Source organism: Castanea sativa, chromosome 2, assembly GCF_040712315.1.
Source record: "Castanea sativa cultivar Marrone di Chiusa Pesio chromosome 2, ASM4071231v1".
Classification (NCBI taxonomy): domain Eukaryota; kingdom Viridiplantae; phylum Streptophyta; class Magnoliopsida; order Fagales; family Fagaceae; genus Castanea; species Castanea sativa.
The window spans coordinates 23,759,841-23,784,606 of NC_134014.1; the positions used below are offsets into that span (position 1 = coordinate 23,759,841).

General features: G+C 38.6%; 1 long non-coding RNA gene and 1 pseudogene across 1 annotated transcript; both read right to left on the reverse strand.

The window, feature by feature from the left end:
• Positions 1-1,017: 1,017 nt before the first annotated feature.
• Positions 1,018-12,547, reverse strand: LOC142625096 (putative pentatricopeptide repeat-containing protein At5g40405; annotated as a pseudogene).
• Positions 12,548-17,988: 5,441 nt separating this feature from the next.
• Positions 17,989-18,941, reverse strand: LOC142623172 (uncharacterized). Its single transcript, XR_012842067.1, has 2 exons — positions 18,717-18,941; positions 17,989-18,545 (listed from the first exon to the last, which is right to left on the reverse strand). It is a non-coding gene; the product is annotated as an uncharacterized LOC142623172 (long non-coding RNA).
• Positions 18,942-24,766: the final 5,825 nt, after the last annotated feature.

Consider the following 24,766-nt stretch of genomic DNA (forward strand, 5'->3'; position numbering starts at 1 on the left):
ACATTCTAGATCTACCAAATTACAAGTAAAGTGCGTTTTGTCAAAAGATTAACCAATTACATAAAAGAATGACATATGTTCTTATTAAGTGAACCACATATGTCCTAACAAATTGGGAAGGGTTTCGTTTTGATTATTGCTTGTTAATTGTCACGGAGATACTAATTAGTCATTTTCTTCTCTCTTTTTTCAAAACTTTCCTTCTTTACATACTCTGCACTTCAAATTATGTTTATCTGTACATCCTATACACGAAATTATTTTTCAACGTTCCAAAAAGCTTAAGGACAGCAAATGAAAAGAACCAACCAAATTTGGTTGGTTGTGATCATCAAATAAAAGAACTGAGCAGAGCCACTGATTTGCGAAAGAGTAAGATGGTTCAAGTTGCTTGGTTAAGGCAAATTTAATTAACAACACCGAAATGAGTTTTGTATTGGTAAGAAATATTGTATGATCTGACTTGTATTAAAATGCAGGAGTAGGTTATAAATTATGCATGCAACATGCATTTATAAGGAAATGGTCAAATCTTTGATTGCAATTTACATAAATTCACTTCTCAGAAACTGAGGCCTAACTGTTTATCTCCAAGTTGCCTCTTAAAAAATATTGATTATGCCACAGCGGCATATCACAAAGACAGACCAAAAGACACACAAAGAAGTGCATTGCCAATTTCTTATTGTTTTAGGAAGTACAACAAAGAATTACAACTGATATGACAGACACAGAATATGTAAACTAAAATCATCCTTGAATAAATGAAGTGAAGCGCATTGAATTATTTCACCAATAACCTTTACAAGAACAGTCACCGTCTTTAAAATGGTGAAGCCTATTCCTGTTTCTCACAATAATCTCTCTGTTAAAAGTTTCAGATATTTTTTTTGCTACGTCATGACAATCCCAACAAATCCTGACGTTCTTCAAAATCCTAATGGGTACACCTTCTTTTAAAGTGATCAAACCAAAAGCGATGACTACCTTCTCACTAATGAACTTCACCCCCAACCTTTATAAACCAAAAGTGATCAAACCATAAGCACAATGATTCTTGGCCTCCAGCTCCACTAACTTTCTTTAGGCAAGTTCACCCAGTTTCATATTTTTATACATTCTACAAGCATTAAACAAAGCTCCCCCAGCACCAGAATGTGGTTTCATGGGCATGTTATTGATGAAGTTTAATGCTTCATCTAAGCGGCCAGCTCAACCTTATAAATCAACCATGCATCCATAGTGCTCCAGCTGAGGCTTAATACCATAAACTCTCCCCATTGACTCAAAATGCTCACGACCTTCCTTGACTAGTCCAGCCACAGTACAACCTCTAAGAACCGAAACAAAAGTGCTCACATTGGATGAATGCCATCATGTTTCATAGGAGAAAAAAGTTGAAGAAACTTCTTTCCAAATCCATTCATGGCTAGCCCACCCATGGCACTAGCCCAAGCATACACATTCTTTTCTTTCATTCCCCAGAAAACTTCCATGGGCTTATTCACATTTCCACATTTCGCATACATGTCAACCATTACGATCCCCAGTGTCACCGTCATCCTTAGCTTGTTTCTCTCTATATAAGCATGCGCCCACCTCCCTTGATCCAATGCACCTAGGCGGGTGCATGCAGATAAAACCGAAACCATAGTCCATAGACACCTCATTCATCCACACCCCCTCCATTTGCATCAAATGGAATAAACTCAACGCCTCCCTCCACTGCCCACATTGTGCATACCCTGCAATCATTGCGTTCCATGCAATATGGTCCCTCTTAGGCATTACATCAAACAGCTCCCTTGCAAAACCAATGTCACCGCATTTCACAAAAGCACTCACCATAGCTATCCGACACACCAAATCTGGCTCCGGAATTTTACCAGACACCTTATTACACGAACTAAGACAACCCAATTCAGTGTGCATGAAAATCAACCCACTTTGAACATGTCGGTCATGTTCTGATGATGCTGAAAATCGTTAGTGAGCCGAATAGTCCTCACGTGCCCTTGTTAACCTACACAACACAAATAAAAAGAAAGCCTTGTAGAGAGTATCGGTGTGGTATTGGCCAAAAACCCTCCGAATGTTAAGTTAGAAGAGAGAATTTTTCTATCACTCTAGAATGCCAGAGTTAAGGTATCATTATGCGTACCTTGATTTGTGAGAGCTTTCGGATTTTTATAGTAGTGTAGAGTCGACCTTAATATCTTGGTGGAAAGGGTATTTCCTTGTAGGGAAGATCCTCATTAATGCTTGTATTTCGTGAGATCCTTTCCTTGTAGGATTCCTTTGATTGTGGTTGGGCATAGAATGCAAGATATTTCCATATTAGGATTCTTGGAGACCACTTAGGTCACGTAGATGCCACGTGGCTTCAACGAACCGTCTCCCTTGGATTCATTCACTCTAAAGAGTCCATCTGTTGCCCCGCCTCTCTGTTCGGGTTATGAGTCCGTCTACTAGTTCTTTGACTGTTAGACTAACTATGTCGTCTCTTTTGGCTACCTCGTCTTTAATGTATGACTCTGTTAATTCAATCCATCCTCTCTGGGATTTATCCCTATCAGTTGCCCCCCACTTCATGGGTCTGTCGCTTGATATGCTAGACGGACATGTGGGGTGACAGCCTTAGCTAGTTCTTGGGAGTCGCCCTTTAATTCATAGGGTGGTTAAGAGTCATAAATGTTGTGGGACGGGTGACAAAATTTAGTGGTTGGTTATTCGGACCAAAGCGTCGCTTCGTCTTCCGCACCATTTCTTTATATATATGTCGCCTCTCCCCTTCATTTCTACTTTTCGCAACCATTTCCTAGTGTCAGAGCGCCACTGTCATTTGCAAGAATTTGGTACTCTGTCCCCTCAACGTGTCCGCTCACCACATCACTTCCGTCTCTTTTCTGCATCGTACACCTGTAAGTGCTTTTCGTCCTGAACTCATATTTTCATTTTCTTCTTTATGTATTATACACCCGTCGAGTATATAGACCTATAGAGTCTTAGGAGTTTATCCATCACTTGTAGGTGTAATAGATGTCTAGTGAAGCGTTAAGTGTATAATTGTGTGTCCGCAAAGGAGCGAGCTACGATGATGTGTACCTGTCAGGTGAAGGTGACCTTGGCACCTCTTCTCCTAAAAGGGTTCCGTCTTCCAACTCACCTTCCGAGGAGGAGGATGAGAACTTGGGCGTGGACGAGTCAGAGAGTGACATCGACGGAGACTTAAATGGAGAAGAGAGCTTTGAATCTCCTTATAGAACTGTCATTGGCCCTGATGGCCTTAGGAATTTCGTTCTTCCCCCATTTGTGGACAGTCGATGATTTTAATTCGACCATTAAGAAAAGTCACTTCAACACCTTGAGGGAAAGGTATCAGATTCCCGGCGACGTCCCCATCCGTCTACCCTTTAAGTTTGAAAAATGCTGCCACCATGGTGTTGACGACGTCAGGGTATATGAGCAAATGTTTAAGGCAGGATTCAGACTGCCTTTGAGTGCTCTCCACCATTGCTTAGTCCAATACCTTAGACTGGCCGTCACCCAAATTTCTCCGAATGCTTGGAGAATCTTCCTTGGCGCGGAGGTGTTATACGGAGTTTTGAGTAAAGGGAGACAGCGTCTAACTGTGGAGGAGTTCTTCCACTATTTCCGTCCTAGTGAGATTGCCAAGTTTAAGGGCATTTATAGCTTTCTGCTAAGGAAGCTGGTGCTCAGGCTAGTGTACGAGACCCTTGACTCCAACTGAAACTGGAAGAACCGGTATTTCTTCATCCAGGGAGACAACTAGGTGTGCCACCCTCATGAACGGGTGGACATGCCCCTTGTTGATAAAACTTGGGGTATAATGCCCCCGTTTGGTAGGCGCCCATTTACTTATTTTGTCTATTTTACCCGTTTGTCTAATCGTCTCTTGTTGCATCTCAGGACCATTCGGGGGTTGCTCTTGAAAAGTGGAGCTTTCTAGAGAAGATCTTCAACATTCCACTAGAAGAGAGGACTTGGAAGAAGCTTGTCACTTTAGACATCCTGCACTGGTATTGTGAGGGTCCCGAGCCAACAGATACTGGCCATCGCTACAACGCACAAGCAGTCCAACGTGAGTTCGTTGCTTATTTCTTACTCTTTTAGTTCCTTCTTTTGTAATTTTTGTCTAATTCTTTCTTACCGTTCCCTTTGGCTTAGAAATGGAAGACAGCAAGAAGAGAGCTTAAATCTGTCAACAAGCCACCTTGCAAGCAAAGAAAAAGAAAGAAGAGGGTGTGCCTCCTACTGCAGTGATAGGCCCAATCAAGCCGTTCATCAAGAGGAAACCGACAGACAAGGTCGACTGTCCAGTGAAGAAGTCGAAGGGGGTTCCTCCTACCATCGGGGATTCGCCTCCGGCTACCAAGTTGCCTTTGCCCCGTCATGGGACTGGGAAGGGCTTAATGACGGCCAAAGGCCCTGTCACTAAGCAGTGCCCCCCTCCTTCACAAAGATTCACAATACGCCCTTGGCCAACTCTCGTCCATCATTAAGGACGGCGATTATGAGGACTTGGGAAATCATGCAATGGAGGCCATGGGGGAAACTGGCCTCTTTAGTTTGGCTTAGGTGTGTGACTGTCCACTTTTCCCCTCCTGTCCTTTTTCCTTCCATCTCTCAATTACCCTCGTCTCTAACCTTGTATTTTACTCTCGTAGGTGGTGCTGATGATGAATGGGCTAATGGACCATTGCATGGCCCGTGAGAAGTTGGTTGACTTTCTAAAGGAGAGGGTTGAGGCTGCGGATACAGAGTAGAATGAGCCTAAGGCCTCGTGGGAGGTTCAGGTAAAAAAACTTGACATGATGAGGAAAGCCTTAAAGGAGACGGAGACTCAGGCTAAGGCACTAAAGAAGGTACTCAAGGAAAAGGAGGGGGAGATCTCCTCATTAAGGAAGCAAGTCCGGCAGGCCAAGGAGGACAGGAAAACGAAGTTTCGCAACTTCGATGGTTTCCTTACCGAGCTTGCCTGCTGCTATATTGATGGCTTTAATGAGTGCCTTCGTTAGGTCAAGGCTCTGTTTCCCGACTTGGATGTGTCTCAAGTCTCCTTGGATGACGTGGCCTAGACTCTAGCTAGATGCGTCGAGTTTGAAGGCACTGACGAGCTATTTGAGGGTGACCCCACTCCCGACGCTCAAGGTGACGGGAGAGCCGCTTCCCAGGATGGACAAGCTCAATCCGTTGGCGATGAGAACCGTCCAGTTGAGGAGGCCAAGCCAGTTGAGAAAGTAGTGAACGAGGAGGCCCCTGTTAACCAGCCCTAGTTTTTGTAGACTTTATATATTTTTTTTATTTGTGGAAATTACTTTGAGAACAATGGTTGTGTAATCTTAACATTGCCCACAAATTTTTGTGTTTTTTAAATTGTAAGTTTATTTGCTTCCGTTCTATCTAAAATATATCGCATCTTACATCCGTCAGCTTGAATGTTTTAGGCCATTTGTTTAGTTTTTAACCCAAGAGTGATCAACCTGCCTTACAAGCATGACTTAGTAGATTTTTAGGACAGCCATAGTTCGTCCACGTCATGGGTTGGATTTTGTAGATCTATTAGACAAACATGGTTTGTCCACTTTCATGTTTTAATAAATAATTCTGGCTTATCATTTTCTTCAAGGTTTCCATGGGTATCCTTGGATCCAAGGCCTCATATATATTTCAGGGTATCCTCAGAATGTGTTCGTCCACTTAAGGACTTGTATATATTTTAGGGAATTCCTTTGGATGTATCCGTCCACTTAAGGACTTGAGTAAATTTAAGCAACCCTTGGAGTGCATCCGTCCACTTAAGGACTTAAAATAGATTCTAAGGCATCCCTTGGAATGCATTCGTCCACTTAAGGACTTTGAGTAAAATTAAGCATCCCTTGGAATGCATCCATCCACTTAAGGACTCTGAATAAAATTAAGCATCCCTTGGAATGCATCCGTCCACTTAAGGACTTAAAATAGATTCTAAGGCATCCCTTGGAATTTATCCGTCCACTTAAGGACTTAGTCATAGACGCGGCTCTATAGAAATGTATATATGCACATGGTATATCTGAATAACTTCTCTTATTATGATAAATAGGTGCATAAGCAAAAATTGTTTAGAAAATAAAAAGCTATCCTTTGGGCTAACAAGTACTATAGATAACAATAATAAAAAAAAAGAAATAAACTGGAAATGAGGAGTGGTAGTCTATATGCCGTCGTCTACTGGTAGTATTTCTTTAGGTGCTCAGTGTTTCACGGATGATGCGACTTTTTTCCGTCGAGCGTTTCTATATGCCGTCGTCTACTGGTAATATTTCTATAGGTGCCTTTCCTTTTCCACGCAGCGATTCTGTAAGGTCCTTCCCAATTGGGTCCTAGCTTCTCTTGGGAGGGATCTCTTGTAGCGCCCATTACCTTCCTCAGGACGAGGTCTCCAACTTGAAAGTCCCTGTGTCTGACTCTGGAATTGTAGTGCTTAGATATGAGGCCTCGGTATCTTGCTAACCTTTGTTCTGATATTGCTTTGACTTCGTCCACTAGATCTAGCTATAGGCGCATGTTTTGTCGTTCCTACTCTCATCATGATTCTCCACCCTATAGCTTGTGAGTCCAACCTCGGCAGGGATAATGGCCTCGTTCCTGTATGCTAGTTGAAAGGGTGTTTCTCCTATAGGTGTCCTAGCTGTCGTCCTGTATGCCCACAGTACACTTGGCTGCTCGTCTGGCTATATGCCCTTTGCCCTCTCGAGCCGAGTCTTGATGATTTTGAGCAAGGATTGTTTCGTGACCTCAACTTGTCCGTTGGCCTGAGGGTGGGTGGGTGAGGAATATTGATTCTTGATCCCCAATTATGAGCAAAAACCCCTAGATGACTCGTTGTCGAATTGCTTTCCGTTGTCCGAGACCAAGACTCTAGGGATCCAATACCTACAGATGATAATTTTCCAAACGAAACTTTGTACGTTTTTCTCCGTGATGGTGGCCAGGTCTTCAGCTTTCACCCATTTGGTGAAGTAATTAATACCGACTACTAGGAACTTCAGTTGTCTTATTGTAGTTGGGAATGAGCCCATGATGTCCAACCCCCATTGAGCAAAAGGCCACAGAGATGTCATCGGAGTGAGCTCTTCAGTTGGTTGCCTGATGATGTTGTTGAACCTTTGGCACTTTTTGCAAGCTTTAACATATGCTTGGGCATCCTTCTGCATGGTAGGCCAATAATACCCTACTCGTATCAGTTTGTGTACTAACGACCGCAATCTTGAATGACTCCCGCAGATTCCCTCGTGAACTTCTCTCATGAAGTAATCTGCCTTTCTGGTTGTGAGGCATCTTAGGTACGGTTGAGAGAACCCTCTCTTGTATAGGATGTCTTTTATCAGTACGAACTATGCTGCTTGGACCTTTAGTTTCCTCGCGGCTTCTTTACCATCGAGTAACGTACCGTCTCTCAAATATGAAGCAATTGGTGTGATCCAACTATCTTCTAAGCGTATTTCCTGTATGCCCACGCTATCTATCAAGGGTGAAAGTTGAACAAAAGAAAGTACCTTACTAGAGGTGAGCATGTGTTCTACTGATGCAGACTTGGCGAGACGGTTTGCTTGATCGTTCTCTTCCCTTAGGATTTGAACAAACTTAGCCTAAAGGTCGCCTACCCGCTTCCTTATTTGCTCTAGGTATTTCTTCATCCGTTCACCCTTGCATTCGTAGTCACCGTTCACTTGACTTGTGATCACCTGAGAATTGCAATAAAAAATCATACTTGTGGCCCTTGTTGCTTTGGCAAGGTCTAGTCCTACCACTAAGGTGTCGTATTCCGCCTCATTGTTGGTCGTAGGGAAGTCAAGACGAACCATGCACTCGATCTTGTTTCCTTCTAGAGAGTGGATCACTATTCCTGCTCCTATAGCCTGCCTATTGGATGATCCGTTTGTATGAATACTCCATTAAGGATGCTCTTTTACCCTCTTGCCTTCCATATTGGTGAACTCCGCGATAAAGTTAGCAACCACCTGCCCCTTTACCGCAGTGTGCAGACAGTATTGTATGTTGAATTCACTTAACTCGATTGCCCATAGTGCCATTTGTCCAGCGGCTTCAGGATTACTCATTGCTCTCCGTAGGGGCTTGTTTGTCAGGACGACCACTGTATGGGCCTGGAAATAGGGTTTGAGTTTGCGAGCCGCGGTAACTAGGGCAAAAGCTAGCTTTTCCGTTGGGGGGTACTTTTCCTCTGGGCCTCTGAGTGCTCAACTAGTGTAGTACATAGGCTTCTGTACCTTTTCTTCTTCTTTGACTAAGACTGCACTAACCATAGCTGGGGAGATGGCCAAGTAGAGAAATAGCTTCCCCCCAAGTTTGGAAGGACTTAGTAATGGTGCGAAAGAGAGGTATGCTTTTAAGTCCTCAAATGCTTGTTGACATTCGTTCATCCATTCAAAGGATTTCTTTAAGGCATGGAAGCAAGGTAAGCACTTGTCCTTTGCTCTTGAAATGAACCTGTTCAACGCCGCTATCTTGCCATTGAGGCTTTGCACTTTTTTTACACTCTTTGGCGGTGCCATCTCCATTATCGTCCGGATCTTGTCTGGGTTGACTTCGATGCCTCTTTGAGACACTATGAACCTTAGGAACATTGTAGTCATTACCCCAAATGCACATTTACATTGACTAAGCTTCATGTTATAAGAGCGGAGGGTATCGAAGGTCTCCTTGAGGTCGTCCAAATGGTCACTTTCCCGTCAGCTTTTCACTAGCATGTTGTCCACGTAGACTTGGACGTTCCTCCTAATTTGATGTGCAAAAATTTTGTTCATGAGCCTTTGATACATCGCTCCCACGTTCTTGAGACCGAACGTATCACCTTGTAACTAAAAAGGCCTTGGCTAGTGATGAACAAAGTTCTCTCCTGATCAGCCTCATCCAACTTAATTTGGTTGTAACTAGAAAAGGTATCCGTAAAGCTCAACAACTGGTGTCTTGCAGTTGAGTCTACCAGGACATCGACCTGCAGGAGTGGGTAGCTGTCCTTGGGGCATGCCTTGTTCAAGTCTGAGAAGTCTATACACATCCTCCACTTTTCATTGGCTTTCTTGACCATCACTACATTGGTCAGCCAGTTGGGATAGTATACCTCCCTGATGAATTTTGCATCCTACAATTTGCAGACTTCTTCTGCTATAGCCCTATCTCGCTCCTAAGCAAACACTCGCTTCTTATGACGAATAGGGGGAAAGGAGGGCGATAAATTCAACTTGTGAACAATGATTGACGGGTCAATCCTAGGAATGTCTTCGTCTTTCCAGGAAAAAAACATATTGGTTCTCTCTTAGGAACGCTATGATTGCTTGGCGAATAGAAGGACTGGCAAGGGTGCCGATCCTTGTCATCCGCTCAGGTCTAGAGTTATCGAGAAGTATCTCCTCCAACCTTTCAACTGGTTCTGCAACCGTTTGTTGCTCCTCTATGCCTATAGTCTATAAGTGGTCATCCATCTCTAACATTGGTATCCTCACATGATGCCACTTGGTCTCCTTGCGCCTTTCCTACACCATACTCGGTGGGGAACTTGATCATTAGGTGCTAGGTTGAAGTCACTGCCTTCCATGCAATGAGGGTAGGTCGGCCTAGTATGGCACTGTAAGCGGACGAGTAGTTAACAACAAGGAAAGTTACCTCCTTCGTGATTTGTTGAGGGTAATCTCCAACTGTCACAAACAATGTGATTGCTCCAATGGGGTATACTTTCATTTCTCTAAACCTAACGAGTGGTGCATTGGTCAGTACGAGCCGTTCCTTCTCGATTCGCATCTGCTGGAATGCCTGGTAATAGAGGATATCAGCAAAGCTCCCATTATCAGCCAGGACCCAGTGAGTGTTATAATTCCTTACCCGTATGCTAACAACAAGTGCATTGTTGTGGGAGTAGTGGTGACGTTGAGCATCTTCCTCTGAGAACCCAACTATGGGGTTGTCGACCTGTGCCATCTTTGGAATGAAACTCGTCAGCTGGACGTTCTGAACCATCTTAAGGTAGGTTTTGCGGGCTTTCCTAGACGAGCCAGATGTTGCAGTGCCCCTTACAATCATCCTTATGTCCTTTAAAGGTGGCCTGGGCGCTCGCCTTCCCTTCTACCAACCTATTCATGCGGAGGGTCTGTCCTTTCTTTGCTAATGATCCGTTGTAGTTTTCCTTGTCTGATGAGGGCCTTGATCTGTTGCTTCAGGTCATAACATTCAAATGTGTCATGATCGTGATCACGATGAAAACGACAATACTTGTCTTTGGACCTCTTGCTTGGATCTCCCTTTAACTTGCTCAGCCATATCAAGGTTGTATCATCCTAATCTACATTATTATTTGATCGATTGGGGCAGTTAGTGGGGTGAAATTTGAAAACCTTCCAACGGGTGGCTTGGAGTGCCTATCCTCCCGTCGGTCTCTTGTTCTAGAGGTCTTCCGTCCTCTCTCTTGCCGCGCATTTTCCTGCCTGTCCCTCTTCTTAGGCTTTTCCTCTCAAGCTAGCAATGCATCTTCCGCGTTCATGTACTTGATGGCCTAGTATAGCATGTCTGACATGGTCTTAGGGCCGTTTTTGTATAAGGAAAACAAAAACTTCCCCTTTCGCAAGCCATTGGTGAATGCAACAACCAGTATCTTGTAATCTGCCTCATCTATGGAAATGGATTCTTTATTGAACCGTGTTATGTATGACCTCAGCATCTCATCCTCCCGCTGCTTGATGCTCATCATGTAGCGGATCTTTTGTACCTATGCCCTTCGATGAAGTGCAAAGCAAACTGTGCACTTAGCTCCTTAAGGTGCTGATGGAGTTAGGCGTCAATCTGCTAAATCATACCCTGACAGGTCCTTTCAGCATAGTTGGGAATGCTCAACATATGATCTCGTCCGGGACCCCTTGTAAGTGCATGAGGGTTTTGAATAATTCCAAGTGATCTAATGGATCCTTAGACCCATCATAGGGTTCTATCTGTGACATTTGGAACTTCATCAGGAGGGGGAAGGAAGTGACAGGTGTTGTGAAGAGCGAATCTGTCTAGTGGACCAGTTCGTCAAGGTCATTCGACACCTGTCCCTTGAGGGCATTCATCCTGAAGTCCATCTTTCCTTCATCATCTGCATCTCCACGACCATGTGTGGTGATGTTGTATCTATGATAGACGGTCTGCTCAAGGTGTTGCTGCCTTCTGGTCTTTCTCTATTCTGCCTGCCGTTGGTGTGCTAGTGACTGTTACCCTTTTGCTCTTTTTCCTAATTATGGGACCCAGCGTCCCTTTGATGCAACTGTTCTTCTAGGTCGTGGTTCCGCTTAGTAAGGCATTCCACAGCCGTGACCAAAGTCTGCACCTATCTTTTGAGGACAGCCGTGTGTGGTTCACTCTCTTGATTGTTGTTGGTTGCCATCAAGCATGTGAGTACCATACAACTCTTTGTCTAGGAAGTGGCAATATGGCTATCGTGTTTCGCACAGATGGCGCCAACTAATGATGCTAAAAATTGTCAGTGAGCCGAATAGTTCTCACGTGCCCTTGGTAACCTGCACAACACAAATAAAAAGAAAACCTTGCAAAGGGTACTAGTGTGGTACCGGCCAAAAACCCTCCGAAGGTTAAGTTAGAAGAGAGAATTTTTCTATCACTATAGAGTGCCAGAGCTAAGGTATCATTATGTGTACCTTAATTTGTGAGGTCTTTGAGATTTTTATCGTAATGTAGAGTCGACTTTAATTTCTTGGTGGATAGGTTATTTCCTTTTAGGGAAGATCCTCATTAATGCTCATATTTCGTGAGATTCTTTCCTTGTAAGAATTCCTCTGATTATGGTTGGGCATAGAATGCAAAATATTTCCATATTAGGGTTCTTGGAGACCACTTAGGCCACGTAGGCGCCACATGGCTTCAACAAACCGTCTCCCTTAGATCCGTCCACTCTAAAGAGTCCATTCATCGCCCCACCTCTCCGTCTGGATTATGAGTCTGTCTACCAATTCTTTAACTGTTAGACTAACTATGCCGTCTTTTCTGGCTACCTTGAGTCTAATGTCTGACTCCGTTAATGCAATCCGTCAACTCTGGGATTTATCCCTATCATGTTCAAACCCATGTTTTATGAGTGCACCGTGTACTGCCAGAACTGTGCCATGTGCACACGTGCGAACCAAGAAATTGAAGGTGTAGTTATCAGGTGAGAGATTGTGATTAGATTGAAAAATTGCTTTGTAGAAGGGAAAACTGTTTTGAGAGGTTGAGATTTTGGAGTGGGCTCTGTCTGATCATAGAGAAAAAAGATACTCGTAAGAGAGATAATAACTGCCCGTTCTGCCAATTGTTCAACTTCTTTCTTGTTTCCACTATGTCCATCAGTATATGAAATACCATTGAAATCCAAAGAAGAATTGAAAACTAGAAGCAACCCTTTTGATTTTGGCTGAGCAGTATTGTAAGTAGGTTTTTCCAGGTTCATCTTGATAGCAAACTCATTGAGGATATAGACTTGCATAATAAATACCATATCTTGGAAAATAAACAAAAAAAATTATGATCTAATTTTTAAAAAAAAAAATATTGGTCAATGGCTGAGGATCGGCAGGTGGCCGACAGCCTTACTTCCTTTATCTTCGCTAGATATGTGAGGTTGGGTCAAGGGATGCTGATGGTGGTGGGTGTTTGGCGTTATTAGGGTCACGATATTATTTTTGTGTCTTGCTCTGTCATGGTTTAAAGGGAAGGAAAACAAGGTGTTATCTTGCTAGTGTGTAGTTGGCTATTCTGATCAAAATATGGATAGTCCCTTTGGAGATTTTTAGTGGAAGACTTAAAATCTTAATTATGTGAAAAAAAATGTAGTATAAGAAGGTAGTTTCAGCGTCTCAATGCTTGACATATTTGGGTTTGTGGTTCGAAGATCTGAGCTTATTCTTAATAGTTCTAGTATAGGAGTTATTATCTATCATGATTTCTTGAGTTCAGTAGTGAGGCTTGTTCTCTTAAGGAATTATTGCTATTATAATGCCTATATTGTGGTAGAACATGAAGTTTTAGTAGGTTGGATTGAAAGATAATTTTTATACTACTATTTTCATCTTATCAAATTTTGTTGCTTATTTATGGCATAATGATATATGCCTTTGCTTGCTCCAGTTTACTTGAAAGACTGTCAATAAGTTCATAGCATGCTTTTGTTTCTTCCATGGGATTTTGTTTCTTCCATTCTTTTGAAGTCAATAGATTGGATTTTCTTGTGGTTATTTTGATTGTGTTTATGATACTTTTCCTTTAGCAGGGCCCCATTCCACAACTAAGGTCATGTTTCTCATATGATTTTATTCTCTTTGAAGTTCTCTTTGTTACAATATATCTTAAATTTTTGACAGTTGATGAACATGGGAGTGTAATATATTTAACCATGGGCATGCTATTTGCATTTCAGTTTTAGGCCTTATGATTTGTGGTAGTGAGCTTGGAAAACTATGATGAGGAAGCAAGTAATGATAAGAGGATTGGAGTTGATTCAGCTATGTTGTTGAGTCAAAACATGGTGTTGTTGCTATTGATGATGACCTATTCTAAAATTGGCGCATCTTTGGAGGGCATGCTAGGATGGCTTCATGATTGTCCAGTCCTCAACTTCACATACCCAAGATTTTGACAAGGGAAAAACTGAACCATTATTTGCTTCAAAGGATCACAATTGTCTCTTTCAGCTAAAGTTTTTGATTTAAGATTTAACAGATTCCTACTTATGAAATTACATTGGCATGTGCAACACGATCAGATTACTCTCTTCTACTAAGTATTAACAACTTTTCTTTTGGTTTTCATACAAAATGTGACACTGCCTTTTGAGTAAGAGTAAATCTTAGCCTATAGTTGTGTACATTGCAATAAAACTCTTGTTATTTAGTCTTGTAATAAAAATGTACATTTCAATAGAATTTTGTTCATTCATGGACCAAAATCTTTTCTTTTTTACGTCTCCTTTCTTGCATCACATTGTTATTGTAATACAATATCAGAATTGTTAAACTCGAAGCTTTACAATTAATTAAGAAAAAAAAATCAAATGATCCATCAAAGTATGACTTTAGTAAAGGAAATTATTATTATGTTAAGAATATATCGATATTTAACTTGTAGCTAGTCAAAACATACATATATAAAAACCAAGTTGGAGTAGGTTCATAAGTCATAAGCGAACTACAAAATTGTAAAGTGCTACAAGCTGTATATAAAACTATCTAAAAAATTGCTGTAAGGGGTTTCATAAAGCTATTAAAAAGTTTTCCAATATGCTCTGCAAACTATCCAAGATACTTCAAAGTCTTGTATCGTCCTTTAATTTGGTAGAATCCTGAAAAAAAAAGTCATAATCTTAGAAAAAGCAATAAATAAGAGCATATGATAAAGTTTAAGTTTTAAAAAGTACTTGACTCAATTATGGAAACACTCAAGTGAGTTTCATAACCATTATCAAAATATTATAATCTCCACAACAACTCCATCAGTAACCAAATTATTATTATTATTATTTAACTCAATCAGCAACAAAGCATTTACAAAATTTTATGATAACTCCTAGTGATTTGTAATCTAAGATCAATATTATTCCTGTGTTATGCATGATGCAATGTAATTTTTATAATACTATGTCCATGATAAGTATAATTTCCAGTAAAAACATACAAGTACCAACACTACTTCATACATTGGCTTGGAAATAATACAAGTTAATATTTTTAAAAATTATAATAGCACAACCTGAATTTCGGATGGATTTTTGTTTGTGTGCAACAAATGGCACTTTTATGTCAACAATCTGTGCCATTGACATCCAGGGTCTCAATAATTCAAGCTACTTGCTCCAATTTTAAGTTGCAGGACTAAAGAATTCATATACTGCTCTTCGCAACAATCCGAGTTCTCCCAATCAACCTACTAAAACTTCATGCTCTACCACAACATAGGCATTATAATAGCAATAATTCCTTAAGAGAACAAGCCTCACAGCTGAACTTAAGAAATCATGATAGATAATAACTCCTATACTAAAACTATTAAGAATAAGCTCAGATTTCTACCTTTAATCTCCAAAAAAGAGAAACAAAAAGAATAAGCTCAGATCTTCAAACCACAAACCTAAGGATGTCATGCACGCTGAAATTAACCCCTTATACTACATCTTTGTTTCACATGATTAAGATTTTAAGTCATCCACTAAAAATCTCCAAAGGGACAATCCATAGTCTAATTTCAGAACAACCTACTACTCATTAGCAAGACAACACCTTTTTTTTTTTTATCTTTTTTTTTTTCCTTTAAACCCATGACAGGGCAAGACAATAAATAAAAAATAAAAAAAAATCTGTGACCCTAATAATGCCAAACACCCACCACCGTTAGCATCCATCGGTCCAAACTCACAAATCTAGCGAAGATAAAGGAAGTAAGGCCACCGGTAGGGGTGGTAAATGGGCGGGTTGGGTCATAAATGAGTTGGGTGTGTAATTACCTATTTATCCATTTATGATCCGTTTATATATAAATTAATTATCCATTACCAACCCAATCCATTTAATTAGTAACCCACCCATTTAACCCAATATGGCTCAAATACATATAAAACTACTTGAATACCCTCTTGACCTCCAAAATTACCAAAATACCCTTAAATACCTAAAATGATGCAAATACCCCCTACACTTCCAAAATTACCAATATACCCTTGGACATCCAAAATTATCTCCAAAATCTCTAAAATGAGCAAAATGCCCATGAAACCTCTAAAATGACCAAAATACTCCCGATATCTCTAAAATCACCAAATATGCTTAAAAACCACTAAAAACCACTAAAATGACAAAAATGCCTCCAAAATCTCTAAAATAACCAAAATGCCCCCTGAAACTCAAAAAATGGCCAAAATACTCCCAAAACCCAAAAAATGACCAAAATACCTCCAAAACCTAAAAATGACCAAAATACCCCTAAAACCTAAAAAATGACCAAAATAGCCCCAAAACCCAAAAAAATTACCAAAATACCCTCGAAACCTAAAAAATGACCAAAATACCCTTGAAACCTAAAAATGATTAAAATACCACTGAAACCTAAAAATGACCAAAATACTTCAAAACCCAAAAAACGACCAAAGTACCCCCAAAACCCAAAAAATGACCAAAATACCCCGAAATCCAAAAAATGACCAAAATATCCTCGTAACCTAAAAATGACCAAAATACTTCCAAAGCCTAAAAAATGACCAAAGTACCCCCAAAACCCAAAAAATGACCAAAATACCCTCGAAATTCATAAAAATGACCAAAATACCCCCATAACCTAAAAATAACCAAAGTACCCCCAAAACCCAAAAAGTGACCAAAATACCCTCGAAACCTAAAAATAACCAAAATACCTCTGAAACCTAAAAATTACCAAAATACTTCTGAAACCCTATAAATTTACCAAAATAACCAAAAAATATAAAAATTATTGAAATAACCCTAAAACTAAAAGATGACAAAAATGCTCTTGTAACCTAAAAAATGACTAAAATACCCTTAGAATCTAAAAGATGATCAAAATAACCCGAAACCTAAAAAATTACCGAAATTCCCTCAAAAACTATAAAATGATTGAAAGACTCTTAGAACCTTTAATTTGTCAAAATACTCATTTTGTGGGTTTTGGGGGTATTTTGGTAGTTTTTAGATTTCTGGGGTATTTTGGTCATTTTTTGAGTTTTGGGGATATTTTGGACATTTTAGAGGCTTTGGGGGGGTATTTTGGTCATTTTCGAGATTTCTGGGGTATTTTGGTCATTTTGTGGGTTTCAAGGGTATTTTGGTCATTTTTTGTTTTTGGGTGGTATTTTGGTCATTTTTTTGGTTTTAGGGGTATTTGGTCATTTTTTGGGTTTTAGGGGTATTTTGGTAATTTTTTTTGTTTTGGGAGTATTTTGATCATTTTTTAGGTTTCAATAGTATTTTGGTCATTTTCTAGAAATTTAGATTTTATTTTGTTTATTTAAATTTTAGATGGGTTTGGTGGGTATTAGTGGATTTATCCATTTAGACCCATCTAATTAAATAACCAAATGGGTCTTTACCCATTTAACCCAAATATTCAAATGGGTTGGGTTAAGATTTAAGCAAATAAGGTGAGTAATGAGTGGGTTCATGGATATGGATAAAAATTACCACCCTTAGCCATCGGTCACCCGTCGGTCCTCAGCCATCGACACACCCATACCCACACCCACACTTCACTGGGTTTTGTACCCATTATAAAAATCTCAAAATGCTCCACAATAAATCAACAAGAATCATGAAAAGAAGCAAAACTGACGTGGACTTAGACGAAGTTACTTGTTTATAGTTTATAGTGAGGGCGGTGGTGGACTTAATGGCAAAAACTAACGTGGATGGCACGGTCGGCGACTCAAAAGCGATGGCAAGAAATCCAATGTGTGCATTTATGGCAGAGGCCAGTGAATCTGGGCAAGCTTGTTGTCAACACCCTAAAGACAACGGTTGAAAATCTGAAATGGAAGAGTGAAAGTGGAAAAAGAGAGATGAAAAGTGATATTGTGTTTTCAAATTATAGAGGAAGAGAAAAAATGTTTAGTTGGCAGGCAATTGAAATTTTGAGGGGTAAATTAGTATTTTAGCTTGTATTGGTAGTGTAATGTTGAGTTGACTTATTTTTACACGTGTCATTCACCCATTGGTTAGTCCCACCAAATAAGAGTGCTGACTTGGAGAGAATGGCTCATAGGATACTTTCTCGTACCTTTGATATAACAATGTAACTATAAAAGATAACTTTTTTTAAATATATTTAAGCATCTCTTAGCCTTAGGATCAATCTTGAATATTTATTATTTAGATTGAAATAGTGATATTCAAAATTAATCCACCTAGAAAAGATGCAACATACATATTAATGTTCTAAAAGTTCACTAAAAATTTATTGTAATAAAAATGAAAAGATCATCTTCAAAAATATGAAGATAATCTTTCACACACACAAGCATCTTTTAGCCTCACGATCTAGGCTTCTTTCAACTTTAAAAAAGTTAATCTCCCATCCTTTGGAAATAAAAAATAAAAATAGAAAGAATAAATTACAAGTTTCACTTAACAAAGTCTAAATTTGCGAGATGATATAACAAACCTCATGAATGAGAGGACACCATTCATCCTTTGTCTTCTTTGATACATGCTCTACTGCAAGTTTGGCAACGTCTTGTTCATGAATAAGAGGATACCCTTCAATCCTTTATCTTATTTGATATGTGTTCCATTGCAAGTTTGGAAATGTCTTGTTCAGCTTTTTTTCGATGTGAAAAAGTGTTTGGAGAGGTATTGCTACCTCCATCCACTTCCACCATTGACTAAACTTTGGTGCATGCGGTGTTCCCTCATTACTAGTTCCATATATTGGCCGCTGAATGGCCCATTGTAGTGTGTATTTATGTAGTCTGCTCATTTACGTCAAGTGTTTTGTAAGGCCTAAACAAATTTAAATCCAAAATATTCAAAAAAAAAAAAATTTGGATAGAAAACAAGCAAACAAATTTCAAAGTCTCAGATCTTTGAGTAGTAAGGACTATTAATCAAAACCCAAAAAGGAAAATGAATGAAAAACACAAATAAATGAAACCCCAAAAAGCTTAGACTTACGTGAAGAATAGGACAGCGCTACAGAAGTAGAGGTAGCCTGAGGCTGAGGCTAAGGTTGAGGAAAGACATTTGAGCTCATTTCCATCATTTTCAAGGGTTAAGAGGAAGAAGAAGCCATCAACTATCTCCAAAATGTAGTAAGCTCACTGTGCCTGTGAGAGTGTGTTTGTGTTCAAAGAAATGAGAGAGCTCAAACAGTTAAGGTATGTTTGGTTGGATGTGGAATGGGCTGAATGGAAAGTAAAGGAAAGAAAATAGCAGTGGGTGTTGTTTGGGGAGGAGGGAAGAAGAGAAAATTTTTGGGTGGGGCTCAAGCATTTTCTACCCAAGCACACAAAAAATCTATCTCTTTGAAATGGAGAGAAAACAAGTGTGAAAACGCCTGTTGAATATGAAAAAGAAATGTGCCCCCACCTTTTTGCTCTCATCTACCTCCAGCTAATTCCCACTTTCCCACAGAACTCTCATCAATCTTCAACCTCTTCACAGCTCAACTGTAATAAAGTCTCAACTTCTCTTCTTTTTCTTTTTCTTTTTTTTTTTCCCCTCCTTCTTGTCATTCTATTGGTATTAATCTTCTTTGTTTTTGTTTTTTTTTTCTTCTCTAACTGAGAATCAGGTATGATTGACCCTTCTCTCTCATTTTACCCCCTCCTTCTTGTCGTCATTCTCTATTTTGTTATCTTCTTTGCTTTTTGTTTTCTTCTGTAGTCGAGAATCAGGTGTGACCTCCTTTTTTTTTTTTCTTCTTCTTTTTTCCTCATCCTTGTCATCGCTCTCTCTTTCAAATGTTAATCTTCTTTGTTTGTTTTTATTTTCCCCTTCTACAATCGAGATCCTCAAGTATGACTCTCACCCTTTTTTCCCCCTTCTTGTCGTCACTTTCTCTGCTTCTAATGTTAAATCTTCTTTGTTTGGTTTTTTTTTTCTAGATTTTTTATTCTTTTTCCTTTTGTATCTAAACTCTATGCTCTTTCTATTTTCCATTGAAAATGCAGATAGAAGACACAGAATCAAGTTGCACGGCATCTGTACATTTTCTCTGTGTTTATTTTATCCTATTTTTGCTTGCTCAGATCATCTGTGTTTTTTTTTTATTTCTAATTCATTCCTATTTTTTCACACTTGACCTTTTAGTATTTTGTTGTTTTCTTTTTATTTTATTTTACTTTTTGCATACCTCATCTGGCTCTATTGAATCTAAGCATACAAAGAAGCTGTGTTTTGTATGTGAAAGAGGCCATGTGGGTTTTTTGAGGTTCATGTACTTTAACGAGTTTGGTTTTTATTATTTATTAATTGTGATTATTAGAATCTGTTGGTGTAAGGATTTGACTTATTAGTGTTTGTGTTTTGAGAGTGAAAGAGGCCATGCGGATTGTTTAAGGTTCATGCGCTTTGATGTTGTTGATTTTTATTATCTAATATTAGTTTTGCTTGTTAGAATCTATTGGTGCAAAGTTTTGATTTATTAGTGAAGTGTTAGTGGCAAGAGCAACACTTGTTGATTAAGATTCATGTCTTTGGTAATGTTTCATATTATATGTAGACTTATTTCAATAATCCTTTTACAAATAGATGTACATAATGATTTTTATTTGTATTATTATTTATAAGTAGTTTATTTTACATGCCTAGTTATGTGTAGTAGTCTTTTTATAGTATCTCTTTGCTAGTTATGTTTGGGATAATAAAAACTAAGATACAAGGGTATGGTGCTTTAATTAGTATTATGACTAATGTGTTGATTATTCCTTACTTGTGATGGATCTTTGGTAGATAGATAATCCAACTAATTAAGATAGTAGTCCACTAGAAGATTTGAATAAGAATTGGGAGGAAAATTTTCGAGATCAATTAAGGAATATTCATGAATTGAACCAATTTGTTTGCAACTTTTGATTGGTTGGCAAAGAAGATAAGATGTAGCAGTTTTGCAACTTCTTGTACATGTGGTGCATGCAATATGGATGACGGGCAAATATTGTAATCCACATTATGTGGATACGGTAATTACCAAAGTAGTGGGGAAAGATTAAACATTCGGCAAGAACTAATGAGTCAATGTAGTTGTAGTGAGAAATGTCGAGATATAATTCGAATAGGGACTTATGCCTTTGCTAAGTTGTGTGAAATTTTTTGAGGAACTAGTCATCTTCAAGATACTAGGAATCTTCTGTTGAATAGCAAGTAGCCAAGTTTCTTTACATTTTAGCACATAATGAGAGAATTTATACAATTACCTTTTTCTTTCATTGTTCTAGTGAGACTATTTGCCCGTTTGGATACAGCTTTTATGGCTGCGTTTGCGTTTTGCTTCCTTTTTTTTTTTTTTTTTTTTTCAAACCCAGCCGCAAGGTTTGACTATTCAGCCATGAACAGTGCACAAATGCACTGTTCATGGGTCTCACAAATTTCACTTTTTAATAACTTTTTCATTAAAAATGGGTCCCACAGTACTATTCACACATTTAAAAATTATTTTGCTACAGTGTTTTCAGTTTTCAGTTTTCAGTTTCAGCAAAATAAGTTCTATCCAAACGGACTCTATAAGCCTCATTTTCACAATATTTTGAGAGTAGTCATCTATTTGGAAGTCAATGTCTTCTACAAATTAATGGGGCAGAGGTTCCCCCACAGACATGAAATAGTCATATATTTTACATATACTTTAAGGTAAACATATAGTGGATAACTTATTTCTTAGTAGCCAAATATTATCTAGTAGATGCAGGCTTTATGCTAAAAAGTTGACTTATCATGCCATACAGGGGTGTACATTATCATTTAAAAGAGTATTCAGCACGTGGCCTAGAAAATGTTGAGGAAATATTTAATCATCGGTATTTCTTTGTGCAATGTCACTAAAAGGACATTTGGTGTGTTAAATAAACTATTTCCTATTATATCTAAAATGACAGAACCTTTAATTTCTAGTTGATACGGTTGCTGAGATTATCTTGACTTGTTGTATATTGCACAACTATCTTATGGGAGTGGATCTAGATGAAAGGTTAATTGTAGAAGTTAATCAAGAGATTCCTAATGGTGACATACATAATGAAGCTAAAAACAATACAAATGATAGTTATACAGACACTAGAAGAGGAGCAATGTTATGAACTAGTATATCAACTAGAACATGGAATGACTGTATTTTAGTCATTGTGTTATGGGATTTGACTTGCTTTTGTGTATCTTTCTCTATGTAATGGCTGTTTTGTATGCATTGTTATAGAACATTTAACTTTGTTGCTTTTATACAACTATTATCATAACTTTATTAATGTTTTATTCAATAATTAGACTTTTTTTAGAAGAACTAGTTTTGTTCCACGTGCAAGGCACATGGAAAACACTATCTAACTACAAATAAATATTTTATGATAAGATTAGAATAGTTAAAACTAAGTCATTATTATTGGAATAATAATTAAGTTTTTTTTTTTTTAATATTAATAAGTTACACATGCACTTTCTTCAAGGGAGAAGTAACCCTTGAGCTATAGTTGATTGGCTTAAACTATTATATTTTAAAAGGAAAAATGACGGCCACAAAAAAAAAAAAAAAAAAAAAACCTGGTTAGAAATCACATCAAGTTTGTATAAACATTTCTATCTCATTTGCTAATAGAGAATGCAAGATAGAATTCAAGGGGAACAAAAGCTTCAGTGGGAGTAATTTTTTGATCTATCAAAGTAAGTTTTTAGGTGAACAATATCCTTAATCCATAAGGTAGAGTTAATAATCACGAAAAAGCAACTTTATAACAGTGTTGAATACAAAATTAATTTTCACCAAGTAATTCATAACCTTCGTGATCAGAATCCTACACACATTACATTCTACTATATCTTGTATACAGAGTTCATATTGATGCATATATAGTAGCCTATAGAAATCATGTATCTTTGTCAGCTCAAAAAAATCAGACATACCATTCTACTCTAGCTTCCAAACTTTCCCCAATGCTTGTTTCATACTTTGTTGTGAAAGATCATATGCATAGAAACCAGCAAATGACAAAAATGTCCACTAAACAGCCATATAAACCAATTCAAGGAAAATAGTGTAATTAAGGAATGTGAAACCGATATACAACGTAATCATCCAGCTTCTTTGAATTGAACTTGAAAAAGCAAAAAGCAAAGGATAAGAGCTTCAACAAAAAATATTGAATTGTCGTCAAAAGAAGACACCCAAGCCTTTTGACCCTTTGGACCCAAACTCTCCCTCTCACAAAAACGAAAAAAAAAAAAAAAAAAAAAAAAGAGCTTAGCTGAAGATACAAATGTAGACAAAACCCATATGAAAAAATTAACAAAAAAAAATTATTAAAAAAAAAAACCGGTCAACAAACAACTGTGGTTGAAACTAATCTTGCTTCCACAAAAATTAAAAATTCAACCAAAATACCTAATAAAAAGTAGAGGAAACAAATACAAACACAAACTTAGGCACTTATGAACCAATCGAAAAGTCTCTTTTTTCCTAAAGTTTAGTTCTTTTTACTGCAAAACCAAAAGAAAAAACATGCAAGCCTAAGAGAACAACAATAAATTAAATTAAAAAAATAAAAATTCATTCAAATATTTTCACAAACAATACAAATATTACTCATTGATGTACCTGAATCTCCAATTCACGGCCACCTCCATCAATGATTTACACTTGCTATAAAATGCATCTCTTGCTCTTGATTTTTTCCTCCTTCCTCGACTCTTTCATAAAACATGCAAGGCCAAGAGAAAATACAAACAGAAGACAAAAACACAACAAAAAGCCCATACGGTACTTGAATCGGTGTCACTATTTGGTGGAAAATTAGGGGAATCGAGTGAAGTGTAGTATGATTGTGTGAAAGGATTACTGGAATCAATAGAGATTGAGAATATATAGAAATTTAATATGGTGGAAATTCAAAAATGTAGATTTGTAAGAGTTAAAAATACTGAATTGAATAGTATTGTATTTCTTACAGAAAGAATATACATGAGTGCCTTTATATAGGAGGCATATGAGTGCAGTACAAGTAAATATGAGTATAGTACAAGTAAGAGTGCTAAACAAGTAAACTAGTTGGGTCTAAAGCCCACAACACTATATATGTTAACAGCCCCCCTCAAACTCAAGGTGGATGTGAGACCAACTTGAGGTTGTCAACCAAAGTACAAAGGCGTCCCTTAGGATGTGACTTGGTGAAGATATCTGCAAATTGATCTGTAGAGGAGACTGAGATTAGCTTGAGAGCACCATGGACAAGATGATAACGGATAAAATGACAATCGATCTCGATGTGTTTAGTCCGTTCATGGAAGACATCATTGTGAGCAATATGAATGGCACTCTTGTTGTCACAATAAAGAGGAGTAGCAGAGGATGTCGACACACCTAAGTCTTTGAGAAGCCATCGTAGCCAAAGAAGCTCGATGTGGTATCGCAAGGGCACGATATTCTCGTCCCGCACTAGAACGGGCCACATGAGTTTTTTTTCTTGCTTCGCCAAGAAATCGAGAAGAACCAAGAAGAAAGCACAACTGGGTGGACTCGCGATCACGGGATCTCCCGCCTAATCAAAGATCGAAAAATGCATGGAGAACAAGAGGAGACCGAGCAGAGTAGAAAAGACTATGGAAGAGAGTACCCTTTAGGTACCGAAGAATGCGCAATAAAGAAGATAGTGAGTCGATCGTGGAGCTGACAGATATTGGCTCACTCCGGTGAACAAAGATAGGAAATGTCTGGACGAGTAACAGTGAGATAAACTAGGCTGCCAACTAAGCGTTTGTAAAGATAGGGATTAGACAATGGTTTCCCCCCTGAGAGAGTCAGATGCGCATTAAGCTCGACTGGAGTGTCAATAGTCTTGCTATCAGTGAGTCCAGCTCTAGACAAGAGTTCAGAGGCATACTTGGCTTGAGTAATGTAAAGTCCATCTGTAGAATGAGTGATTTCAAGACCCAAGAAGTAGCTGAGATGTCCAAGATCTTTCATCTTAAACTGCTGACTGAGAAAATCCTTGAGTTCTTGAATGCCACTGAGGTCATCA